Source organism: Bombina bombina, chromosome 6 (genome assembly GCF_027579735.1).
Source record: "Bombina bombina isolate aBomBom1 chromosome 6, aBomBom1.pri, whole genome shotgun sequence".
Taxonomy (NCBI): domain Eukaryota; kingdom Metazoa; phylum Chordata; class Amphibia; order Anura; family Bombinatoridae; genus Bombina; species Bombina bombina.
In genome coordinates this window covers 427,797,063-427,821,384 of record NC_069504.1, presented here as the reverse complement: position 1 = coordinate 427,821,384, position 24,322 = coordinate 427,797,063, and the positions used below count along the sequence as shown (strand labels likewise).

Genomic DNA, 24,322 nt, shown 5'->3' with positions numbered 1-24,322 from the left:
CACTGACTTTACCCTTCCTAGTACTTGGGAGTAGGCAAAGAGAATGACTGGGGGGTGGAGCTAAGGGAGGAGCTATATAGACAGCTCTGCTGTGGGTGCTCTCTTTGCCACTTCCTGTAAGGAAGGAGAATATCCCACAAGTATGGATGAATCAGTGGACTCAATACATCTTACAAGAGAAAAAGCTTTGTACATAAGAATGTGAGAACAACAGAGCAGTAACAAAATGTTAATTTTCCATTGTATATAGACACATAAGATAAGGAGGATTTTCGTGTAAATATAGAGGTATATACTGAGGTCTGTTGTCCCTGAAAGCTTGGCCCTTTTCATTGGGTTGTGGTTCAAATTAACAGAAAATGCTATTTCATCTTTGAAAACATACCTAAAGGAGCAATTTATCATACAGCTAGTATAACAAAGCCTTGGCAACACATTAAGGGGAAACTAAGTTTACACTACACCATTTCTTTAAAGCTTGCTGAGCCAAAAAAAAGGTATATACCATATTGGAAAGAAATTCATAAACAGTGGTCTAAGCTGCAACAGGAAAACCTGTCTTTCAAGTCTAGAGCTCTTGTTAACAGATAAAATACTATGGAACAACTGTATATTATTTTTTTTCCCCTTAACGGGTAACACAAAACCCATGTGGTTCTAATAATAGACTACCAAAAAAAATTACACACAGGCCCATGCAATGTACACAATTCCTTAGCTTATTATCCATACTCCTTAACTACAAGATCCCTTAAAAACACTTTATGACAGTAATATAAAATGATCAATCATATACTCATTCCTAAGTGGCCACAGCAGAGAAGGCAACATAAGTTACAACATGGCAGCTCCCATTGTTTTATAGACACTAAAACTTTACACTTACTTTGTCGATGTTTAAACTGCTAATGAAACTTTGAAAATACATCTACATGTTATTCTCAAACTCATTTATTTAGTGTTTAATGTCCCTTTAAAGTGAAGCAATGCTGCACAACATTAATGGATAAGATTAACAGATCCATTGAAAAATCTGCCACAATTTTACTGGGAGCATTAATTAAGAAAGTAGCCTTAAAAGTAGAAAATAGAGATAGATTAAGATCTAGTCTCTTTATTAGAATAACATGAAATTAAATCTACTGGATCTTTGTCCATATGCACCAAGGCCTTACCCTAAGAGTTGAGTGGCTATTCTTCTATAGTATATGTAATACAATACATTTTAGAACATAAAAAAATGTTAAGATAGCCTTATCAAATTAAAATTGGTGGCCCTCCTGAGACAACCCTCCAGACTTCTGTCACAATACAAAGAACTTTTAATAAAATAAGAAAAAAAAAATGAAGGAAAATGTATCATTTTATTGGATAGAACAAACCTACTCAAACTAGGGATTCATCTGTAAGACTGAAATCCCCTTCATTCTCAGTACCTGTATCCTCTTTATGACCTTTATTAACATGCAGAGGAACCGATTTTTACGGCATAGAAGAACCAAAAACACCCATTAAACTCACAGATCTTTCTTTCTGAATTCAAAGAATCATTCATTCTTAGGATAAACACTCTCATGAATCTTCTTGCATTCTTCAACCACCTCTATGGGAAGCCTATTCTACTCCTCTCTGTAAACGTGTGTGTATATATATATATATCTTCCACAAGTTATCCCTGATTGGGATGATACCTTTTTACTTTATTAAAGGGACATGATACCCAAATGTTGAAGCATCTGAAAGGGACACAGAGAGCTGTAAAAAGCTGGCTAGAAAATATCACTAACATCTCTATGTAAAAAAAGGAAGATATTTTACCTCAAAAGTTCCTCAGAAGCCACATCTCATTGTAAAGGGACTTCAAGCAGCCAAACAGTATGCTAGTCCCAGGGCTTGCAAGGAAGCGTGCATCTGGTATGTGCAGGCACAGGCATGTTATTTCCTTACTCAGTTTAAGGAAGTTTACAATGTAATTTCACAATCTTTCAGTGAAATTTCATGAGTGAAGCAAAGCATTACCTCAGCACCACTGATGCGGATTGTTTTTTTTGGGGGGATTTTTTTTTTTTTTATCAACTCCAGCTAGACAGTAACTGAAGGATCAGAAAAGAGAAAGAGGGCGTCTCACCTCATAGTGTGAATCTGTCTGGGTAACACCGTTAGATTAATGAAATAAAGAGGCTTACCAGATTAAATTGCACCGTACTTGTGACCGGTGCCAAAAGACAGGCTAGCACTCTACAGTGGCTAGAACACTGATACGGTTTTCCGGTCAGCAGTAGCTCCAAGAAAGCTACTGCTGACCGGCAAACCGGACCAGTGTACTAGCCACTGTAGAGTGCTAGCCTGTCTTTTGGCACCGGTCACAAGTACGGTGCAATTTAATCTGGTAAGCCTCTTTATTTAATTAATCTAGCAGTGTTATCCAGACCGATTCACACTATGAGGCGCCCTCTTTTCTTATCACTTAGATTATCCCACACACCGGGAATCAGAGGAGCGGCCTCCTGACAGAAGAAATCTATATGACAAGATCCGGTTTATTACTGTTTTGCCATTTTGGGTGATATACACTTTTTACTATTCTGATTTATGGTTGAATTTCCTATCCGACTTTCTGACTAACACCCACCAATCACGTAACCATCACCGGTACCGATTATCCAGAGCGCGTCCCCTCAGTTCCCTCTTTGGGAATTGTTTTTGTTAGTAACTGAAGGATAACTGTTCACACAGCACTTTTGTGAGCTGAAGAAATTGAGGTAAAATATCTTCCTTTTTTACATAGACATATGCTCAGGTGATATTTTCCCGTCAGCCTTTTTACAGTTATGCTGCATTGCTTTCAAGAGATTTAGCATGTGGGTATTATGTCCCTAGAAGTTTTATGACATCAGGCTAAGATAAACCTTCCTACAGAGCCCCCCCCCCTCCTCCTTGTAAGGCTGTGACAGGAACTAAAGAACTAAAGGACAATGCACAAATGTAGGGAAAATAAATAAAATACAAAATCAATTTAAATAAATACATCTTGCAATTATTTACAGAGTGGATAAAAAAAATTTTTTTTTTTTAGGAAAAAAAAAAATCTATCTAAAGATAGTTTCTATTTAAAATACATTACAGATTTGTTTCTTAAGTATATGGTCTGTAATGTTTAATTTTTTTTTGGTAAATTAATCCATTCACAATGTTATGCTCTCCGGGTGGTTTCTGTCAGATTATTTTGGGAAAAAAATTCTCTCTTGAAGATATCACATATTATTGGTTTTGTAGTTGTGAAAACTGAATGAGAGTCTGCAGAAATAACATTCCCCTTCTTCACAGCAAAAAATATTATAAAATAAACATACAGAGTTCAGAAACAGACCTTAAAGGAACATAATCATGAAAGAAAACTTTTGGGTTTCAGAAAGAGCATACAATTTTCAGATTTTAGATTTACTTCTATTATCAAATGTGATTCATTCTCATGGTATCCTTTGTTGAAGGAGAACAATTCTCTATTAGGGCCTAGCTGAACACATTGGGTGAAACAGTGACAAGTAGCTCACAGTAACGTTTCATTTTGACTTTACTGTCCCTTTAATGCCATTGCCCCCCCCCCCCCGCAAATCTATGTATCCAGAATTAAATAAGTCAAGAAGCTCACTGAATAGAAGATTGTTTGGAGTGGAATAGATTGGCACAAGGACTCAAGTGTGAGGAGCAAAAAATTAATATTAAATATAAATGTTATTGTTTAAGTTAAATAAAACTATTTAAAATATTATTATGGTAATCATTGTTCTCATTCCAATAAAGTAAAGCTGAAAAGTTGATCAATTATGAATGATTAACCTATTAAACTGTAGATAGTTCACATCCCATTAATTTCAATGATCTATATATCTAATTATAACCAAATCAGTAATGGTCTGATATAAATGGAAAAATAATCAAAAGGTTTTTCTAAAAATTAAAACTATGATTTAAATCTAATTAAATTGATTTTACCGACTAGTGATTGAAATTGTGATTTAAATCAATTCCACCATGATTATTTATATTAAAAGGGACAGTCAACACCAGAATTTTTGCTGTTTAAAAAAAAAAGGTAGATAATTTCTTTATTAACCATTCCCGAGTTTTGCATAACCAACCTTTATAATAAACATTTTACCTTTGTAATTACCTTGTATCTATGCCTCTGCAAACTGCCCCCTTATTTCAGATGTTTTTTTGACAGACTTGCATTTTAGCCCATCAGTGCTCACTCCTAGGAGCTTCACGTGTGTGAGCTTAATGTTATCTATATGAAAAACATGAAATAACGCCCTCTAGTGGTGAAAAACTGTCAAAATGCTTTCAGATTAGAGAAGGCCTTCAAGGTCTAAGAAATTAGCATATGAACCTCCTAAATTTAGCTTTCAACTGAGAATACCAAGAGAACAAAGCATATGGTGATAAAGGTAAATTGGAAAGTGGTTTAAAATTACATGCCCTATTTGAAACATGAAAGGTTTTTTTGGACTTGACTGTCCCTTTAAAGGGTATTAGAATAGGAACAATTTTTATTGTTTTGGATACTTTCATGAAAGTTTTTTTTTTTGGTTTTTTTTTTAACTTGAATGTCCCTTTAAGTATAAGACACAGCTAGTGCTTTTTTTTTTTATTGCAAAAATCAAAGACTGTTTTATCATTCCTTGAATGTTTGTTCCATATCACCTCTCCCTTCTCTACTTTAAAAGCGACAATAAACGTTTTGAAACAAATAATTCTGCACTACAACTTTACCTAGAGCAGGAGTGTGCGTCATGTAGTTGAATGGAGCGATCGGGAACGCCGTGATTAGACAGTAAGCCTGTGACGCACTTGTTTAAAAAAAAAAAAAAAAACTGCCGTGCCAAAGAGGCAAGTATACGTTTAGTTTCCAAAATAGGTATTTGCAGCTAATATTTAAAACAAAAGGCTAGCCTCATGCAACATAGTTCTGCACATAGTGCAGAATTATCTAACATTTCAAAATGTTTACTGTCCCTTTAAGCAATACATTATTAAAGGAAAAAGCTATTGTCAATAACTTAGAGAATTAACTACATTTCCTTTGGAAAATTAGCTTTTTAAAAGCCACAAATGCAAATGTATTATTTTTCAGAGCTTCCCAACTTTCCACATCTACATTAAAGCAAGCATATTTCATAGAACCAGCTCCAGACTGTTATACTCTGCCTAATGGAGTAAAAATTAACCAAAACAAATGTAAAGGAAAATAAACTTACCAGTCATCACCTCCTCTCCAATTGCTTGCCAAATGAATGCCTGAGCTTCAACCATGCTTCTGTTTGGAGAGTTAGCCTTCCTAAGCCTATACCCTTTAAAGAGAAAAGAAAGGAACACTGGTTGACAAGTTGTTCAATGACAGATATCTTCTAATTATATAACAAACTCAAAAAAAATGATTATGACACCAGACATTTGCATGCTTAACCTTTTAACGCCGTTATGCCGTTCTATTCCGTCATATTTACACTGGGCTTTAAAGCCGTTATGACGGAATAGAACGTCATATCAAACGGCTGTCCTGAAGCCTTCTGCGCTTCAAGGACTTGATCGCGGTCTGGAGGGCGTTCCTAGGGTTGTAGGGACGCCCCCCAGATGCGATCCAATAATTGAAATCTCGCGATCGTATGCACGATCGCGTAGTTTCAATTTGTCTACATCGGAACAGGTGTTCCGATGTAGACACTTTAACCCTGTCACGAAAGGGTTAATACCCCATAAAGTGTTTACCTCTGTATCACAAAAGACTTTGCTATGTACTTTGATTAAAGTGATAGTAAACAGTAGTATTTTGAAACACTAGTCTGCATGTAAGGATATTTTTTTATATGTCTTTCTATTAACTTAACTCCCTCCAACCGCCCTCTGCAAAACTAATTTTTTTCACATGGTGACGTTTACACCACTTCCCCAACAGCTGTGCTAACGGCTTCTATTGGAGAAGAGGTGGAAATGATACCTTCTGAAAAAAAACATAATTTATGCTTACCTGATAAATTCCTTTCTTCTGTAGTGTGATCAGTCCACGGGTCATCATTACTTCTGGGATATTACTCCTCCCCAACAGGAAGTGCAAGAGGATTCACCCAGCAGAGCTGCATATAGCTCCTCCCCTCTACGTCACTCCCAGTCATTCGACCAAGGACCAACGAGAAAGGAGAAGCCAAGGGTGTAGTGGTGACCGGAGTATAACTTAAAAAATATTTACCTGCCTTAAAAAACAGGGCGGGCCGTGGACTGATCACACTACAGAAGAAAGGAATTTATCAGGTAAGCATAAATTATGTTTTCTTCTGTTAAGTGTGATCAGTCCACGGGTCATCATTACTTCTGGGATACCAATACCAAAGCAAAAGTACACGGATGACGGGAGGGATAGGCAGGCTCTTTATACAGAAGGAACCACTGCCTGAAGAACCTTTCTCCCAAAAACAGCCTCCGAGGAAGCAAAAGTGTCAAATTTGGAAAATTTGGAAAAAGTATGAAGCGAAGACCAAGTTGCAGCCTTGCAAATCTGTTCAACAGAGGCCTCATTCTTGAAGGCCCAAGTGGAAGCCACAGCTCTAGTAGAATGAGCTGTAATTCTTTCAGGAGGCTGCTGTCCAGCAGTCTCATAAGCTAAACGAATTATGCTACGAAGCCAAAAAGAAAGGTAGCAGAAGCCTTTTGACCTCTCCTCTGACCAGAGTAAACGACAAACAGAGAAGACGCTTGTCGAAATTCCTTAGTTGCCTGTAAGTAAAATTTTAGGGCACGAACTACGTCCAGATTGTGCTGTAGATGTTCCTTCTTCGAAGAAGGATTTGGGCACAAAGAAGGAACAACAATCTCTTGATTGATATTCCTGTTAGTGACTACCTTAGGTAAAAACCCAGGTTTAGTACGCAGAACTACCTTATCCGAATGAAAAATCAAATAAGGAGAATCACAATGTAAGGCTGATAATTCAGAGACTCTTCGAGCCGAGGAAATAGCCATTAAAAATAGAACTTTCCAAGATAACAACTTTATATCAATGGAATGAAGGGGTTCAAACGGAACGCCCTGTAAAACATTAAGAACAAGGTTTAAACTCCATGGTGGAGCAACGGTTTTAAACACAGGCTTAATCCTGGCCAAAGCCTGACAAAAAGCCTGAACGTCTGGAACTTCTGACAGACGTTTGTGTAACAGAATGGACAGAGCTGAGATCTGTCCCTTTAATGAACTAGCAGATAAACCCTTTTCTAAACCTTCTTGTAGAAAAGACAATATCCTAGGAATCCTAACCTTACTCCAAGAGTAACCTTTGGATTCACACCAATATAGGTATTTACGCCATATCTTATGGTAAATTCTTCTGGTAACAGGCTTCCTAGCCTGTATTAAGGTATCAATAACTGACTCAGAAAACCCACGTCTTGATAAAATCAAGCGTTCAATTTCCAAGCAGTCCGCTTCAGAGAAGTTAGATTTTGATGTTTGAAAGGACCCTGTATCAGAAGGTCCTGTTTCAGAGGTAGAGACCAAGGTGGACAGAATGACATGTCCACCAGGTCTGCATACCAAGTCCTGCGTGGCCATGCAGGTGCTATTAGAATCACTGATGCTCTCTCCTGTCTGATTCTGGCAATCAATCGAGGAAGCATCGGGAAGGGTGGAAACACGTAAGCCATCCTGAAGTCCCAAGGTGCTGTCAGGGCATCTATCAGGACTGCTCCTGGATCCCTGGACCTGGACCCGTAACGAGGAAGCTTGGCGTTCTGTCGAGACGCCATGAGATCTATCTCTGGTTTGCCCCAACGTCGAAGTATTTGGGCAAAGACCTCCGGATGAAGTTCCCACTCCCCCGGATGAAAAGTCTGACGACTTAAGAAATCCGCCTCCCAGTTCTCCACTCCCGGGATGTGGATTGCTGACAGGTGGCAAGAGTGAAACTCTGCCCAGCGAATTATCTTTGATACTTCCATCATTGCTAGGGAGCTTCTTGTCCCTCCCTGATGGTTGATGTAAGCTACAGTCGTGATGTTGTCCGACTGAAACCTGATGAACCCCCGAGTTGTCAACTGGGGCCAAGCTAGGAGGGCATTGAGAACTGCTCTCAATTCCAGAATGTTTATTGGCAGGAGACTCTCCTCCTGACTCCATTGTCCCTGAGCCTTCAGAGAATTCCAGACGGCACCCCAACCTAGAAGGCTGGCGTCTGTTGTTACAATTGTCCAGTCTGGTCTGCTGAATGGCATCCCCCTGGACAGATGTGGCCGAGAAAGCCACCATAGAAGAGAATTTCTGGTCTCTTGATCCAGATTCAGAGAAGGGGACAAGTCTGAGTAATCCCCATTCCACTGACTTAGCATGCACAGTTGCAGTGGTCTGAGGTGTAAGCGTGCAAAGGGTACTATGTCCATTACCGCTACCATTAAGCCTATTACCTCCATGCATTGAGCCACTGACGGTTGTTGAATGGAATGAAGGATGCGGCAAGCACTTTGAAGTCTTGTTAACCTGTCCTCTGTCAGGTAAATCTTCATTTCTACAGAATCTATAAGAGTCCCCAGGAAGGGAACTCTTGTGAGTGGAACAAGTGAACTTTTCTTTTCGTTCACCTTCCATCCATGTGACCTTAGAAAAGCCAGTACTAACTCTGTATGAGACTTGGCAGTTTGAAAGCTTGAAGCTTGTATCAGAATGTCGTCTAGGTACGGAGCTACCGAGATTCCCCGCGGTCTTAGTACCGCCAGAAGAGCACCCAGAACCTTTGTGAAGATTCTTGGAGCTGTAGCCAATCCGAATGGAAGAGCTACAAACTGGTAATGCCTGTCTAGGAAGGCAAACCTTAGATACCGGTAATGATCTTTGTGAATCGGTATGTGAAGGTAAGCATCCTTTAAATCCACTGTGGTCATGTACTGACCCTTTTGGATCATGGGTAAAATTGTCCGAATAGTCTCCATTTTGAACGATGGAACTCTTAGGAATTTGTTTAGGATCTTTAAATCCAAGATTGGCCTGAAAGTTCCCTCTTTTTTGGGAACCACAAACAGATTTGAGTAAAACCCTTGTCCCTGTTCCGACCGTGGAACTGGATGGATTACTCCCATTAACAAAAGTTCTTGTACGCAGCGTAGAAACGCCTCTTTCTTTGTTTGGTTTGTTGACAACCTTGACAGATGAAATCTCTCTCTTGGAGGAGAGTATTTGAAGTCCAGAAGGTATCCCTGAGATTATCTCTAGCGCCCAGGGGTCCTGGACATCTCTTGCCCAAGCCTGGGCGAAGAGAGAAAGTCTGCCCCCCACTAGATCCGATCCCGGATCGGGGGCCCTCAATTCATGCTGTTTTAGGGGCAGCAGCAGGTTTCCTGGCCTGCTTGCCCTTGTTCCAAGACTGGTTAGGTCTCCAGCCTTGTCTGTAGCGAGCAACAGATCCTTCTTGTTTTGGAGCAGTGGAAGTTGATGTTGCCCCTGCTTTGAAATTCCGAAAGGAACGAAAATTAGACTGTCTAGCCTTAGGTTTGGCTCTGTCTTGAGGCAGGGCGTGGCCTTTCCCTCCTGTAATGTCAGCAATAATTTCTTTCAAACCGGGCCCAAATAAGGTCTGCCCTTTGAAAGGTATATTAAGTAATTTGGACTTAGAAGTTACATCAGCTGACCAGGATTTTAGCCACAGTGCTCTGCGCGCCTGAATGGCGAATCCGGAATTCTTAGCCGTAAGTTTAGTTAAATGTACTACGGCTTCCAAAATGAAAGAATTAGCTAGCTTAAGGATTCTAAGCCTGTCCGTAATGTCGTCCAGAGTAGCTGAACTAATGTTCTCTTCCAGAGACTCAATGCAGAATGCCGCTGCAGCCGTGACCGGCGCAATGCATGCAAGGGGTTGCAATATAAAACCTTGTTGAACAAACATTTTCTTAAGGTAACCCTCTAACTTTTTATCCATTGGATCTGAAAAGGCACAGCTATCCTCCACCGGGATAGTGGTACGCTTAGCTAAAGTAGAAACTGCTCCCTCCACCTTAGGGACCGTTTGCCATAAGTCCCGTGTGGTGATGTCTATTGGAAACATCTTTCTAAATATCGGAGGGGGTGAGAACGGCACACTGGGTCTATCCCACTCCTTAGTAATAATTTCAGTTAGTCTCTTAGGTATAGGAAAAACGTCAGTACTTGTTGGTACAGCAAAATATTTATCCAACCTACACATTTTCTCTGGTATTGCAACTGTGTTACAATCATTCAGAGCCGCTAACACCTCCCCTAGTAATACACGGAGGTTTTCCAGCTTAAATTTAAAATTTGAAATATCTGAATCCAATCTGTTTGGATCAGAACCGTCAGCCGCAGAATGAAGCTCTCCGTCCTCATGTTCTGCAAGTTGTGACGCAGTATCTGACATGGCCCTAGCATTATCAGCGCACTCTGTTCTCACCCCAGAGTGATCACGCTTGCCTCTTAGCTCTGGTAATTTAGCCAAAACCTCAGTCATAACAGTAGCCATATCTTGTAATGTTATTTGTAATGGCCGCCCAGATGTACTGGGCGCCACAATATCGCGCACCTCCCGAGCGGGAGATGCAGGTACTGTCACGTGAGGCGAGTTAGTCGGCATAACTCTCCCCTCGTTGTTTGGTGAAATTTGTTCAATTTGTACAGATTGACTTTTATTTAAAGTAGCATCAATACAGTTAGTACATAAATTTCTATTGGGCTCCACTTTGGCATTAGCACAAATAGTACAGGTCTCTTCCTCTGAATCAGACATGTTTAACACACTAGCAACTAAACTTGCAACTTGGAAATATTATTCAAGTAAAATACAATGAAAAACGTACTGTGCCTAAGAAGCACAGAAAGATATATGACAGTTGAAATCAATAAACTGAAAAGGTTACAGCATCAATCTTTGTAAAACAAAACACAATTTTAGCAAAGGCTTGTTCCCATTAGCACAGAATAACTAACCCTGATGGCAGAAAAAAAGTTAAAGAATAAACGTTTTTTATCACAGTCAACTACAATCTCACAGCTCTGTTGTGAAGATTACTTCCCTCAAACAAGTTTTGAAGACCCCTGAGTTCTGTAGAGATGAACCGGAACATGCAGGAAAAACAATGAGCTTCTGACTGAAATTTTTGATGCGTAGCAAAAGCGCCAAAAAAGGCCCCTCCCCCTCACACACAACAGTGAGAGAGATCAGTAAACTGTCAGAATTAGATCAAGCAACTGCCAAGTGGAAAAATAGTGCCCAAACATTTTATTCACCCAGTACCTCAGAAAATGAAAACGATTTTACATTCTAGCAAAAACGTTTAACATAAATTAAGAGTTATTAAAAAGCCTGTTGCTTGCAAATAGGCTAAAGTCTTATATACACAGTGTAATTCCAGTGAAGTACCATTCCCCAGAATACTCAAATGTAAAATATACATACATGATAATATATATCGGTATGGCAGGATTTTCTCATCAATTCCATTGTCAGAAAATAAAAGCTGCTACATACCTCTTTGCAGATTAATCTGCCCGCTGTCCCCTGATCTGAAGTTTACCTCTCCTCAAATGGCCGAGAAACAGCAATATGATCTTAACTACTCCGGCTAAAATCATAGTAAAAACTCTGGTAGATTCTTCTTCAAATTCTACCAGAGAAGGAATAACACACTCCGGTGCTATTAAAAAATAACAAACTTTTGATTGAAGAAATAAACTAAATAAAATCACCATAGTCCTCTCACACATCCTATCTAGTCGTTGGGTGCAAGAGAATGACTGGGAGTGACGTAGAGGGGAGGAGCTATATGCAGCTCTGCTGGGTGAATCCTCTTGCACTTCCTGTTGGGGAGGAGTAATATCCCAGAAGTAATGATGACCCGTGGACTGATCACACTTAACAGAAGAAATTAGCTTTGTGGAGGGTGGTTGGAGGGAGTTATGTTAATAGAAAGACATAAAAACCTAAAATTAGGCTAACCTGATAATTTTATTTTCTTCAGATGTTAAGTCCACAGCTGTATTCATTACTTTTGGGAAATAAGAACCTGGCCACCAGGAGGAGGCAAAGACACCCCAGACAAAGGCTTAAATACTCCTCCCACTTGCCTCATCCCCCAGTCATTCAGCCAAGGAACAGTCAAAGAAATACCAGGGTGAAAAGGTACCAGAAGAATTAAAAATAAGAGACGCCCCACAGAAAAAATATGGGTGGGGAGTTGTAGACTCTTTCCATCTGAAGAAAAGAAAATTATCAGGTAAGCATAATTTAAGTTTTTCTTCATAAATGGAAAGAGTCCACAGCTGCTAGAAGAGTCCCCAGAACCTTTGCAAGGATTCATGGAGCACTAGCTAGGCCAAAAACGGAAGTGAATTGGAAGTGCTGGTCCAGGAATGCAAACCTCAGCAACTGAAAGTGTTCCCTGTGGATTGGAACATGAAGGTAAGCGTCCTTCAGATCTATAGTGGTCATAAACTGGCCTTCCTGAATTAAAGGATGGACCTTATCGTCTCCATCTTGAAGGAAGTGACACTGAGAAATTTGTTTAAGCACTTTAGGTCCAGAATTGGGCGGAAAGCGCCCTCATTCTTTGGGACCACGAAAAGGTTTCAATAAAACTTCAAACCTCTTTCTTCGATAGGCACCGGGATAACAACTCATAAGGACGATAGGTCCCAAACGCACTCTAGAAAGGCATCCCTCTGGTCTGTAGACCGGTTTGAGAGAAGGAATCTGCCCACGGGCGGATGAGATTTAAAGCCTATCTTGTATCCCTGAGTATGACCTCCAGGACCCATGGATCCTGTACGTCCCTGAACCAAGAGTCTGAAAAAAGTGAGTCTGCCCCCCTACAAGATCTGATCGCGGATCGGGGGCTGCCCCTTGATGCCTATTTGTTTTTGGCGGGCTTCTTATTATGCTTGGGCTTATTCCAAGACTGAGCCGGCTTCCAAGTACTCTTGGGTTGCTCGGGTTTGGAGGCGTATTGTTGTTGGGATTTGTCAGAACGAAAATTAGAAGATTGTGGTCCTTTAGACTTGTTGTTCTTATCTTGCGGTAGGAAGGCACTCTTGCCTCCGGTAACCGTAGAAAAAAAATGGAGTCCAGGCCTGGACCAAATAAAATCTTTCCCTTGAAGGAAAAAGAAAGGAGTCTTGACTTATAAGTCATATCCGCAGACCAAGACATCAACCATTAGCAATTCTCAGAGCTTTAATTCTGTCTTACATATCCTTGAGAGGAGACTCCACCTCAACGAGTTCCGACAGTCGCACTAGTAGGTAAGCCCTGCAGCCTCCGGTTGATATAGAAATCCCGTATGTTGAAACATCTTTCTCAGAAAGGTTTAAATTTTCTTATCCATCAGCTCTCTGAACAAAGAACTATCCTCAAGAGGTATAGTAGTACGTTTAGCAAGTGTAGAGATAGCACCATCCACCTTAGGAATGGAGCCCCACAAATCCAGTGGAGAGTCCGGGACCAAGAACAACTTTTAAAAGTAGACGAGGGAGAAAAAGGAAGTTCCAATTCTTTCCCATTCATTGTTAATGTTTGCCATTTTAACCGACACAGGAAAAGTCAAAAGGAACTTTCCTGTCTTCATAAACTGTCTAATTTAGGTATCATAGGTTCTTCGGGCAGTGCGGACTATGGAACCTCTAACCTAGACAGAACCTCCTTTAATAAAAAAAATTAAAGTGCTCAATTTTAAATCTAAAGGACGGTTCCTCCGCAGCAGGAGGAGGCTTAGACACTAAGGACTCTGATGCAGAAAGTTCACCCTCTAAAGCTACAGAGGTTAACTCATCATTGGATAACTGGGACATAATAGCTAAATCTGATAAATTATTGATAGCTATGTTTAACCTTTCTCTTGCGTTTGTTAGAGCAAAGTAATGCACTGAGGGTCGCAGACACCGCCGTTTGTAACTGTGCAGCAAAGTCAGCAGGAAGAAGGCCCCCTCCGGATGGAGGATTAGATGTGCTACGGGGAACTGCATGTGGAGTGGTTAATGTAGCAAGGGTAGTAATCTTACGGGACGACAAGTCCTGAAAGGTAGACGGCTCAGAGGGACTAATAGCCTTAGCAGGCTTGTCTCCCTTCTCAGACTTTATAATGGTGTTAAGGCATGTGGAACATAATTGAGTGGGCGGGAAAACCATGGCCTCCTCACAATATAAATAGTTATGATTTAGTACAGAAGAAGTACCTTATTACATGTCAAGAGTCCTCCATAGCTCAGGTTATACCCACAGAAGGACACAAACAAAAAGTTGTTTTTTTTGTTCGTTTTTTATTTTTTTTATTTTTTTTTAATACTCCCAATGGCTGGGGCACTCACCACCTCCTAGACCCAGACAGACAGAGGAAACGCTCTCCTCAGGTTGATGTCTCAGCCGGAATGGAGGAAATGAACATAGACCACGTGCTATAAAAAGTACAGCATGTTAAAGGGACATTATACACTCATTTCTTTGCATAAATGTTTTGCAGATTATTTATATAGCCAATAAAGGGGTTTTTTTTTTTTTTGTTTGTTTTTTTTATTTAACATTGCTCTGATTTTCAGACTCCTAACCAAGCCCCAAAGTTTTAGGAGAATACCGTCAGTTACCTACTCCAGCTTGCTCCTGTTTGTATAAAGGGTCTTTTCATATGCAAAAGATCAGGGGGGGGGGAGTGTCTTATTTGCCACTTGCCATTTTTATATCAGTATCTGCGCATCTTATTATTTATAGTAGTGTATTACATGCAATTATATGAAAATTTTCAAATTATTACTCCCTTGCACCAGATTTGCAACAGGTATTTATTTGCATCTCTGTTACTCGACCTCTTTATTATTTCCTAACTACAGCTGGAATATATATATATATATATATATATATATATATATATATATATATATATATATATATATATATATATATATATATATATATATATATATATATATATCCGAAATGGAAATTCTAGACCGAAACCGAAAATCCAGGATGCACTTGGCCGAAAACCGAAACCGATACCGAAAATGTATTGTTTCAAATTATTTTCAAATTTATTTTTTTTTTGTGGTTTTTTTTTTGTTTGCATAATTAGAGCCAAGAAAAAAGAAAAAAAAAACAGGCAAAAAAGAATACCATTTTCGGCCAAAAGTTTTCTGTGACCAAAATTTTGGTGCATAAAACAATTATAAATATCAATATACTGTATTATTCTTCATTTAGTTCTATGTAACATAATCATATTTAACAGGGTTTTTTTTTTTTTACCAATTATAGTCCTAGAAAACTCATATGCAGAACAGTAAGTAAAATAATAAACTAAAGGCTGTGACACACTGCAAGCGAGGCGGTGCGAGGCGAAGCAGCTGCTTCGCACTGCGTCGCATCGCTTCTGAAGTTGAAATATTTCATCTCTGTGCGCTCAGCCTAGCGACCTGATGCAGCCGAGTGCTCAGAGATGAAAAGGCAGGACACACTGAGCGTGCACAGCCGCATCTACATGCTGCGCGCCGCTCCGCTTGCAGTGTATCACAGCCTTTAAACAGCAGCTCTAGGCTAGCATCAAATTTGAAACATGCTACAAAATAATTTTACCGAAAATAACAGGCAAAAAAAAACGATAAAGCCAAAAATGCCATTTTCGGCCGAAATTTCGGTGCATCCCTAATTAATATATATATATATATATATATCTCACACACATACATACACCCACACATATACATATATACACAAACACACACACATATACACACTATATATCATCTCAAAGTGTTTAATGTTCTTTTAAATTCATGCTGGCGACATCTCTCCTAATCCTCTCTCAATCTTCACAAACTCACCTTTCCCTCTTTCTGACCCCCACCTCCTCACTTGTACCATCACCCTGCTTCCTTACAACTCTCCCTCCTTCTACCCCCCACATTAAACTTCACAGAAGAATCAAGTCATTAGATCAGCAACAGCTCGCTAGCGCTCTCGAACCTCTTCTCTCTTCCATCCCCTCCATTTCCTGTCTTGATGAATCCATCTTCCACTATAACTCCAGTCTTACATTGGTCCTTGATAACCTGGCCCCACCTACCATAGCTCGGAAAACATACACTCATCCTCAGCCCTGGCACACTCCTCTGACACGTTACCTACGTAGATGTTCCCGTACTGCTGAGCGACACTGGAGGAATTCTCAGAGTTCTGCTGACTTTCTTCACTATAAGTTCATCTTGAACTCTTACTATTCTGCCCTTAATCTATATAAGCAACACTACTTCTCTACTCTCTTTTCAAACCCAAAACGTCTGTTCTCCACATTTAATACTCTTCTCCGCCCACCCCCACCTCCCCACCACAACTTTTCTCTCAGCCCAAGATTTTGCCAGCTACTTCAACAACAAAATCGACTCCATCAGAACTGAAATCAGCTCTCAACATACTACCGGTCTCCCACCCCCTAAAAAGCTCACAATCATCCAAAACCCACATAGCCATAAATTTAGCTATTTTGCCCCTGTTAGGATGAAGTTTCTGCCCTTATACTATCCTCTCACCTCACTACCTTTCCCCTCACAACTACTCCCCTCCCTCTCTTCTACCCTTACCCCTATACTCACACACATCTTCAACCTCTCCCTCAGCACTGGTATAGTTCCCACATCTCTTAAACATGCATTAGTCACACCTATCATCAAAAAAACCTCTCGATCCAACCTCCCCATTCAACTACCGCCCTATTTCCCTATTACCTCTTGCCTCAAAGCTTCTTGAAAAGCTAGTATATGCACGTCTATCCCATTACCTTACATTAAACTCCCTCCTTGACCCACTGCAATCTGGATTTCGCCCCCTTCACTCAGAGTCAGCAATTGTTAAGGTTACCAACGACCTACTCACAGCAAAATAAAAAAGGCCACTTCTCTCTACTTATCCTCCTTGATCTGTCTACAGCCTTTGATACTGTCGACCACCCTCTCTTGCTCTATAACCCTCTAATCCTTCGGCATCTGTGACACATCTCTCTCTCTTGGTACTCTTCCTATCTGTCTAACCGTACCTTTAGTGTAACCTTCTCTGGGGTATCCTCTGCCCCGTTACCTCTTTCTGTTGGGGTACCGCAAGGCTCTGTCCTCTGTCCCCTTCTCTTCTCAATCTACACATCCTCACTAGGTCCCTTAATAAAGTCCCATGGGTTTTTATTATCACTTGTATGCCGACAATACCCAAATCTACCTCTCTGCACCAGAATTAACTCCTTCCTTGCTAACCCGTGTCACCAACTGTCTCTCTCATATCTCATCTTGGATGTCCTCTCACTACCTCAAGCTAAATACCTTAGCATATATGCTTTCACTTCAGCAAATTTAAATACCACTCCTTTATGATTTTATTTATACTAGAATACTTACTATAACTGGGGGGTTTTGACATTTAAAACAGATTTAAAAACAATACCAATAAATACATGCTAATGTACAGCTGTTACTGTAGTGTTTATACTCATGGGTTTATCTAAAATTACAAAAAAATTTTTAAAAAAGGCCATTCCATTAGCACATCAATGAATGGTGAGTGGTCAGTTGCACTGCAACAGGGATGGGATGTTCTAGCCAGTATTCCTGCTTTCTTAGCTTCTATTTACTAGGACCCACAATTTTTGAGGCACTCAGGAAATAGTAACTCAAAAGTTCCCAGACTTGTTGAGGCCTCAATTTAGCAGAATCCAATTTTACAGTACACTGTCCCTTTAAGAAATAAACATTCCTACTCTATGAAGCAAAGGCAAATTTTAATGAAGACTAGCAAAGTATTATCTATAAACCACTTCTAAATGTTTAGCATGGGCCAAACAATACAGACATTTCACAGTGGATGACTGGAAAAATATTCTATTTACTGAAATTATACATGATTGTCATGAAACAATCATGTGGAGTAGTTGATATCTGGATTGGCTACCTCAGAGGTGGTATTATGGTCTTAGCATTGCAGGGTTAATGTTAGGGTTGCAACGATACCATTTTTTTATGACCGAGTACAAGTACCGATACTTGTTTTCAAATACTCGCCGGTACCAATTACCGATACTTTTTAATGTCATGTGACAGTTTACCAAGCACAATAAAGACTAATTATTTAAGATTCCTTCTTTATAATTATAAAGGACTGTAACTCAAAAGACATGAAATAATAAAACAGTTTTATTTATTTGTCACAAAGTTCACAGAACATGTTTATAAATAAAAAATATTACAATAAAATATTAAAATTTAAAGAGGTGATGCAATTGGGTTGTAGGGCTGTTATATAACATCAATCTGACATTTGTATTTAATACAAAGTAATAATTTAATTCTGAAAAAATATTGGGGAAGGAGTGTCCCAGTAAACCCCTATGAGAAAAATGGGACGTGCATTCTACCGACTCAACTGAAATAGGGCTCGTCTTCATATTTTTCCAGGGCTGCTTTTTATTCCCAGTCCAACCCTGGCTATAGATGTTCCTCAGAGTACAGTATGTTTTGAACATAACTGTGCAAGATGAGAACTAGCAGTAAAAAAGGCAAAATAGCAATTAGAATAATTTTTCAAAAGTTAGTGGCAAGTTAGAAGCATCTCTGCATGTTCAGCTATAAGTCTGTTTTTGCTATCAGTAAGGAGGTTCGACTCTAAGTTGAACAGTCTCTCACTTTCCACACTACTGCATGGGGCAGAAAGATATTTTTGGGCCATTTTAGCCAGAGATGGAAATCTGTTTATTAACTGCCCAGTACTTCAGGGGTTTATCTGAACGAGGTACAGTGATCTCTCCTACAATAATACAAATAACAGCAATTTGTACAGTGCAGTTTGAAAAAACACCACAAGATAGCATATGGGTAGGAAGTGGAGGTATCGGTTTAAGTATCGGTGCATTTGCACGAGTACAAGTATACATATACTAGTATCGGTGCAACCCTAGTTAAAGGGACACTCAGGTTAAATTAAATTTTCATGATTCAGATACAGCATGTAATATTAAACAACTTTCCAATTTACTTCCATTAAAAAAAAATGTGCAGTCTTTTATATTTACAATTTTTGAGTCACCAGATCCTACTGAGCATGTGCAAGAATTCACAGACTATAAGTATATGCATTTGTGATTGGGTGATTGCTATCACATGGTACAAGGGGAGTGGAAATATACATAACTTTGAAATTTATTATAAAAAATCTACTACTCATTTGAAGTTCAGACTAAGTGCTATTGCATTGTCTTGTTATCTTGCATTTGTTGATTATGTAAATTTAATGTGTTGACTGGTCCTTTAATGTGAACTGCTTGTTCTTTGTGCAATATCGGTGTTCAGGAATACTGTGATTCAAGCACTCCCCCCTTCTTTGGGTGAATGGTACTTCTACAGGGGTGTGTATTTATTTATTTTTTTTAAAACTACTTGTCCAAGGGACTAAAGCAGTAGCACAATCTACGTGTCCCTAGCGACAATCTACTTGTCCTGATTCGCAAAATAATTTTAACCAAAAGACAGTGTGGTATGGGAAAGACTATCTATAAAAAGGTATAGCAATTGCCTTCTTAGGGAAGACAAAATGTCAGATAAAATAGGGTATAGAGGGAAAATGATATATAGTAAACATGAACAGTATTCACCTAATAGGAGATTTACCTCATAACAGGTCCGGAGGGAATAGCTATAACTTAACTCTTAAAATTGAGTAATTTGTTGTACCTTATATAATTTGTATATATCTGTTCATCTAGGTATAGAATATGACCTCATTTTTATTCCTCCCCTGTGTATAGTTTTGCAGTGCTTTTTGTACAACCATTATGCTTTTACTATATAGGCTGCTCAACTCCTATCTATATTTTTTACAATATTATGTCCCATATTTAATTATATAGGGGTACTTATTTTAAGGGGTTGTTTCCAGGATATAAGATTTGATCATGGAATGTTTAATGATAATTGTGGGCTTATGTTTTATAAATGAGGCTGTAAAGTAATACCTTATATAATGCTTGTGGTGTGACACTGTACTCTACACTTAAAGTGAAAGTCAATCCTAGCGTTTTACAAAACGCTAGGATTTACTATTGAAACAAAGGGGACTTTCATTCATGAAGTATAAGATACTTCATGTAGAAAGCTCCTTTGAGTCAATCGATCTCTGTGTTTACCTTGTACAGCAGCCCACGGCAAAAACATTTTTTTTTATCTAAAAGGTGACGTTTTCACCTCTTAGCCAATAGCCGTGCGGTAAATCCGGCTTGGTGCCCATGGGAGCCGGATTTACAGCACGGCTATTGGCTAAGAGGTGAAAACGTCACCTCTTAGCCAATTTTTTTTTCCGTCGGCTGCTGTAGCAGTTTAGGGCGGCGATCAGTTGAAACAAATAAAGGAGCTTTCTACATGAAGTATCTTATACATCATGAAAGTCCCCTTTATTTGTTTCAATAGTAAATCCTAGCGTTTTACTTTCACTTTAATATTTTCAAATGAGCAAGAAGCATCTTTTATCAGGTAATGTGCAACATATGAAGCAAGGTGTAAATATGATAAACTGTTAGTGGAGCAAGCCCCAAACACATAATTTAGGATCTACATACACACAGCATGAATAGGGACATCAGCATATCAAGAATAAACTGGTCTACAGTAGAGTGCTATTAACTGCAATCCCCGTTCATAAAATAACATTAGAAACCCTCAAGGAAATAATGAGTCATATTATGGTATACCTCCCAACATTTTAAAGAGGGACACCCTCACGCTATATATATATATATATATATATATATATATATATATATATATATATATATATATATATATATATATATATATATATATATATATATATATATATATATATATATATATATATATATATATATATATATATATATATATATATATATATATATATATATATATATATATATATATATATATATATATATATCTATATCAATATATCACCGATACCATTTTTTTTTATGACTGAGTACAAGTACCAATACTTGTTTTCAAATACTTGCCGATACCAATTACCGATACTTTTTTTATGTCATGTGACAGTTTACCAAGCACAATACAGACTGATTATTTAAGACTCCTTCTTTATAATTATAAAAGACTGTAATTCAAAAGACATTATGAAATAATAAAAAAGTTCACTGAACAGGTTTATAAATAAAAAATATTACAATAAAATATTACATTTAAAGGGGTGATACAATTGGGTTGTAGTGCTGTTATATAACATCAATCTGACATTTGTATGGAGGTTCGACTCTAAGTTGAACAGTCTTTCACTTTCCAAACTACTGCATGGGGCAGAAAGATATTTTTGGGCCATTTTAGCCAGAGCTGGAAATCTGTTTATTAACTGCCCAGTACTTCAGGGGTTTGTCTGAACGTGATACAGTGATCTCTCCTACAATAATACAAATAACAGCAATTTGTACTGTCAGAAAAGTAGTAAACAATTTTTTAGTTTAGTCTCCACTCCAGTTTAAAATGAAATGGGAACATGCAGTTTGAAAAAACCCAGCAAGATAGCATATGGGTAGGAAGTGGAGGTATCGGTTTAAGTATCGGTGCATTTGCACAAGTACTCATGCAAATACTTGGTATCAGTACCGATACTAGTATCGGTGCAATATATATATATATATATATATATATATATATATATATATATATATATATATATATATATATATATATATATATATATATATATATATATATATATATATACACACACATATATACATATACTGAACACACAGTCGACCACAATGTAAAGGCAGTTTTTAGTGCCTTTTTTTCTAACACCCCACAACCAATAACTTTCAGCCCTCATAACTGCTTCTTGCAGTTATTTTATTAAAATAAAAATGCTACAATTTTTATTTCAAAATAAACACACCACTGTATTTTGGGACCAACTGGGGGACATTTATGAAATTAACCAGAAATCTGATGTCTGGTTAATTTAAGGAGCATTGCTACCGCGACCTTGTGGTAGCAATAACCAGCCAGTAATAGCTGATTGTTTATCGCATGCCCATTTGCGGATAAGTTAGCACTCCGCTGGTAATCTAGTCCATAGTGCTTTGTGGTGGATTACAATACCACCAGTTTTACTTATTACAAATTATTAGTGAGACATTAGTTAAGCATGTTACCAAATATTTTCTATAAAAAGGCTTGTAAAAAGAATTACATTTTGAAAACTAAGTAAAACATTTACTAAATGATAATGAAACCAGTTTTTAAATAAAACAATAAAATAAGGAGCGTGACTACTCTTGTGTCCCTTTTCTCCTTGAAACTCACAACACATGATAAAGACACCACGTGACCACTAATCACTTTTTATTTAAAAAGGAGAAGAAAAAAAAGCAAAGTTACACCGTTCACCCATGATGATTATAGCTCTACAAAGTTATTTTGTTCTAAAATGTTGATATAGCAAGCATCACACTGTTATGAGTACAATAGTTCATGTTTGTATATAAATAAGTATCCATGAAATCAGTATTTTTCTACCTTTTGTAGCAAGTAGTAAGGCATGTGCATTCACTGAGTATTCAGAGTTCATTTCACAAAACAATGTCGAATATGGCCAGGGGCAGCGACACTTGTTGTTTTGGCACAAGATTTCTTAGCTTTAAAGTGCAATACACAAATATCTGTGCAAATGCAGATATTTGTGGGTTGCACTTTAACACTAATAAAACAAGCACAAAAGATAGCCAAATCTGAGCCATATTCTGTGAATGAATGCACATGTACGTCCCTCAACTGCAACAGGACTAAACTATTAGGTTACAAAAATAAGAGGCAATCATGCATACCAAGAATGCAACAAACTGGATACAGATATTCCTTTTTTGCTTGCATTCTGTATAATAAATTCCTAAAAAAAAAATGAAAAATATATCTTGGACTACAAACAACACTGACAGAGCCATTATTAAGCAGGTGATATAAAGAACCTCATGTACAAGCGAGACCTAGAATGGAGACAAATACAATCTTAAGAACTACCCGCCAACGGGTCTGAACCATTCAGAAATAGTTCCAGTTGCTCCAACATGTAGTATATAAAAAAAAAAAAAAAAAAAAAAAAGCACAAAGCAGAAGGTTTGCACATCTAACAACTGCAAGATAACAAAACCATGCAACAGCACATAGGGGTCGATTTATTAAAGGCTTCACAAGCCTTTCGACCCCCTACGACTGCAGCTTCTCACAAGAGAACCTCAAGTCCGTATTTAACAAGCAGAGTTCATCAGACAGCCGTTTTCATAACCTTTCGACACCTCTAAGGTGGCAAGTTCAATCTCTCCGGACTCGTCTGACAGGGGAGATAGCACTTGCCCGCCTGTGATTGGCTGTGCGCGGGCAGGATGGCACGCCAGCTGCAGCGGACAGGGGCACAAATACCCTTGATAAATTGACCCCTTAGTCTGAACTTTGAAAGAGAATTTTCAAAGGATGTCTATATCCACTCCCACTGCATCCTGTGACCACCAGCCAATCACAAAAGCATCCTATATAATAAAAGGCCAAGAGCGCTTGAAAGAACGAGAGAGAGCGAGAGCGAGAGAAAGAGAAAGAACATACACATATATATATATATATATATATATATATATATATATATATATATATATATATATATATATATATATATATATATAAATATAAATATAAATAATACAGGCATCCATGGTACTGACATAAACTGTATCTGCCCATTGCAAAAAAATTGAATCTGCCCATAGCAAAAAAGCCCTATTTCTCGTGCTTCTGATCCTTATATTAAAGTACTCACATTAATTAAGAGCGGGCATGCAATCCATATCGGGCATTTACAAATAAACAATATACAGTAAAAGCGCTGTGCTGACATCAAAAAAGTGAGGGGCGCCCTATTACAAAAACTAAGTGATAAATAATATACAGTGAAGACTCAGTCTTCTAGTGTGTCAGGAGTTATAGTAATAATAAAAAAAGATATAGTGAATAAATGAATATAAAAGATAATAGCTAGTGGTGTCAGTTGTGAATAGCTATCAATCACAAACTAATAACACTGGTGAAGAGTAAACATTTTATGAAGCCTGATGAAAACAGCCATTGGCTGAGAAACGCGTTGCCTGTTATTTTATTTATTTTTAATAAAGTCAGTTTTAGTATTTGAACACTTGCTGCTCCTTTTTTGGGAATTTTTTTGCCTTTTTATCTGAGGATATTCATTACTTTGACCATCCTGGGATCCTGTGAACCA

The 24,322-nt window shown here is 38.3% G+C and overlaps 1 protein-coding gene across 2 annotated transcripts in view; it reads right to left on the bottom strand.

Moving 5' to 3' along the window:
• The window catches only part of AFF4 (ALF transcription elongation factor 4), a 433,430-nt gene that overhangs the window by 393,623 nt on the left and 15,485 nt on the right, over window positions 1-24,322 (bottom strand). For both annotated transcript variants that reach the window (XM_053717172.1, XM_053717174.1), the window contains exon 2: window positions 5,262-5,354. The gene's annotated coding sequence lies outside the window, so the exon portion shown is untranslated. The remainder of the gene's footprint in view (window positions 1-5,261; window positions 5,355-24,322) is intronic.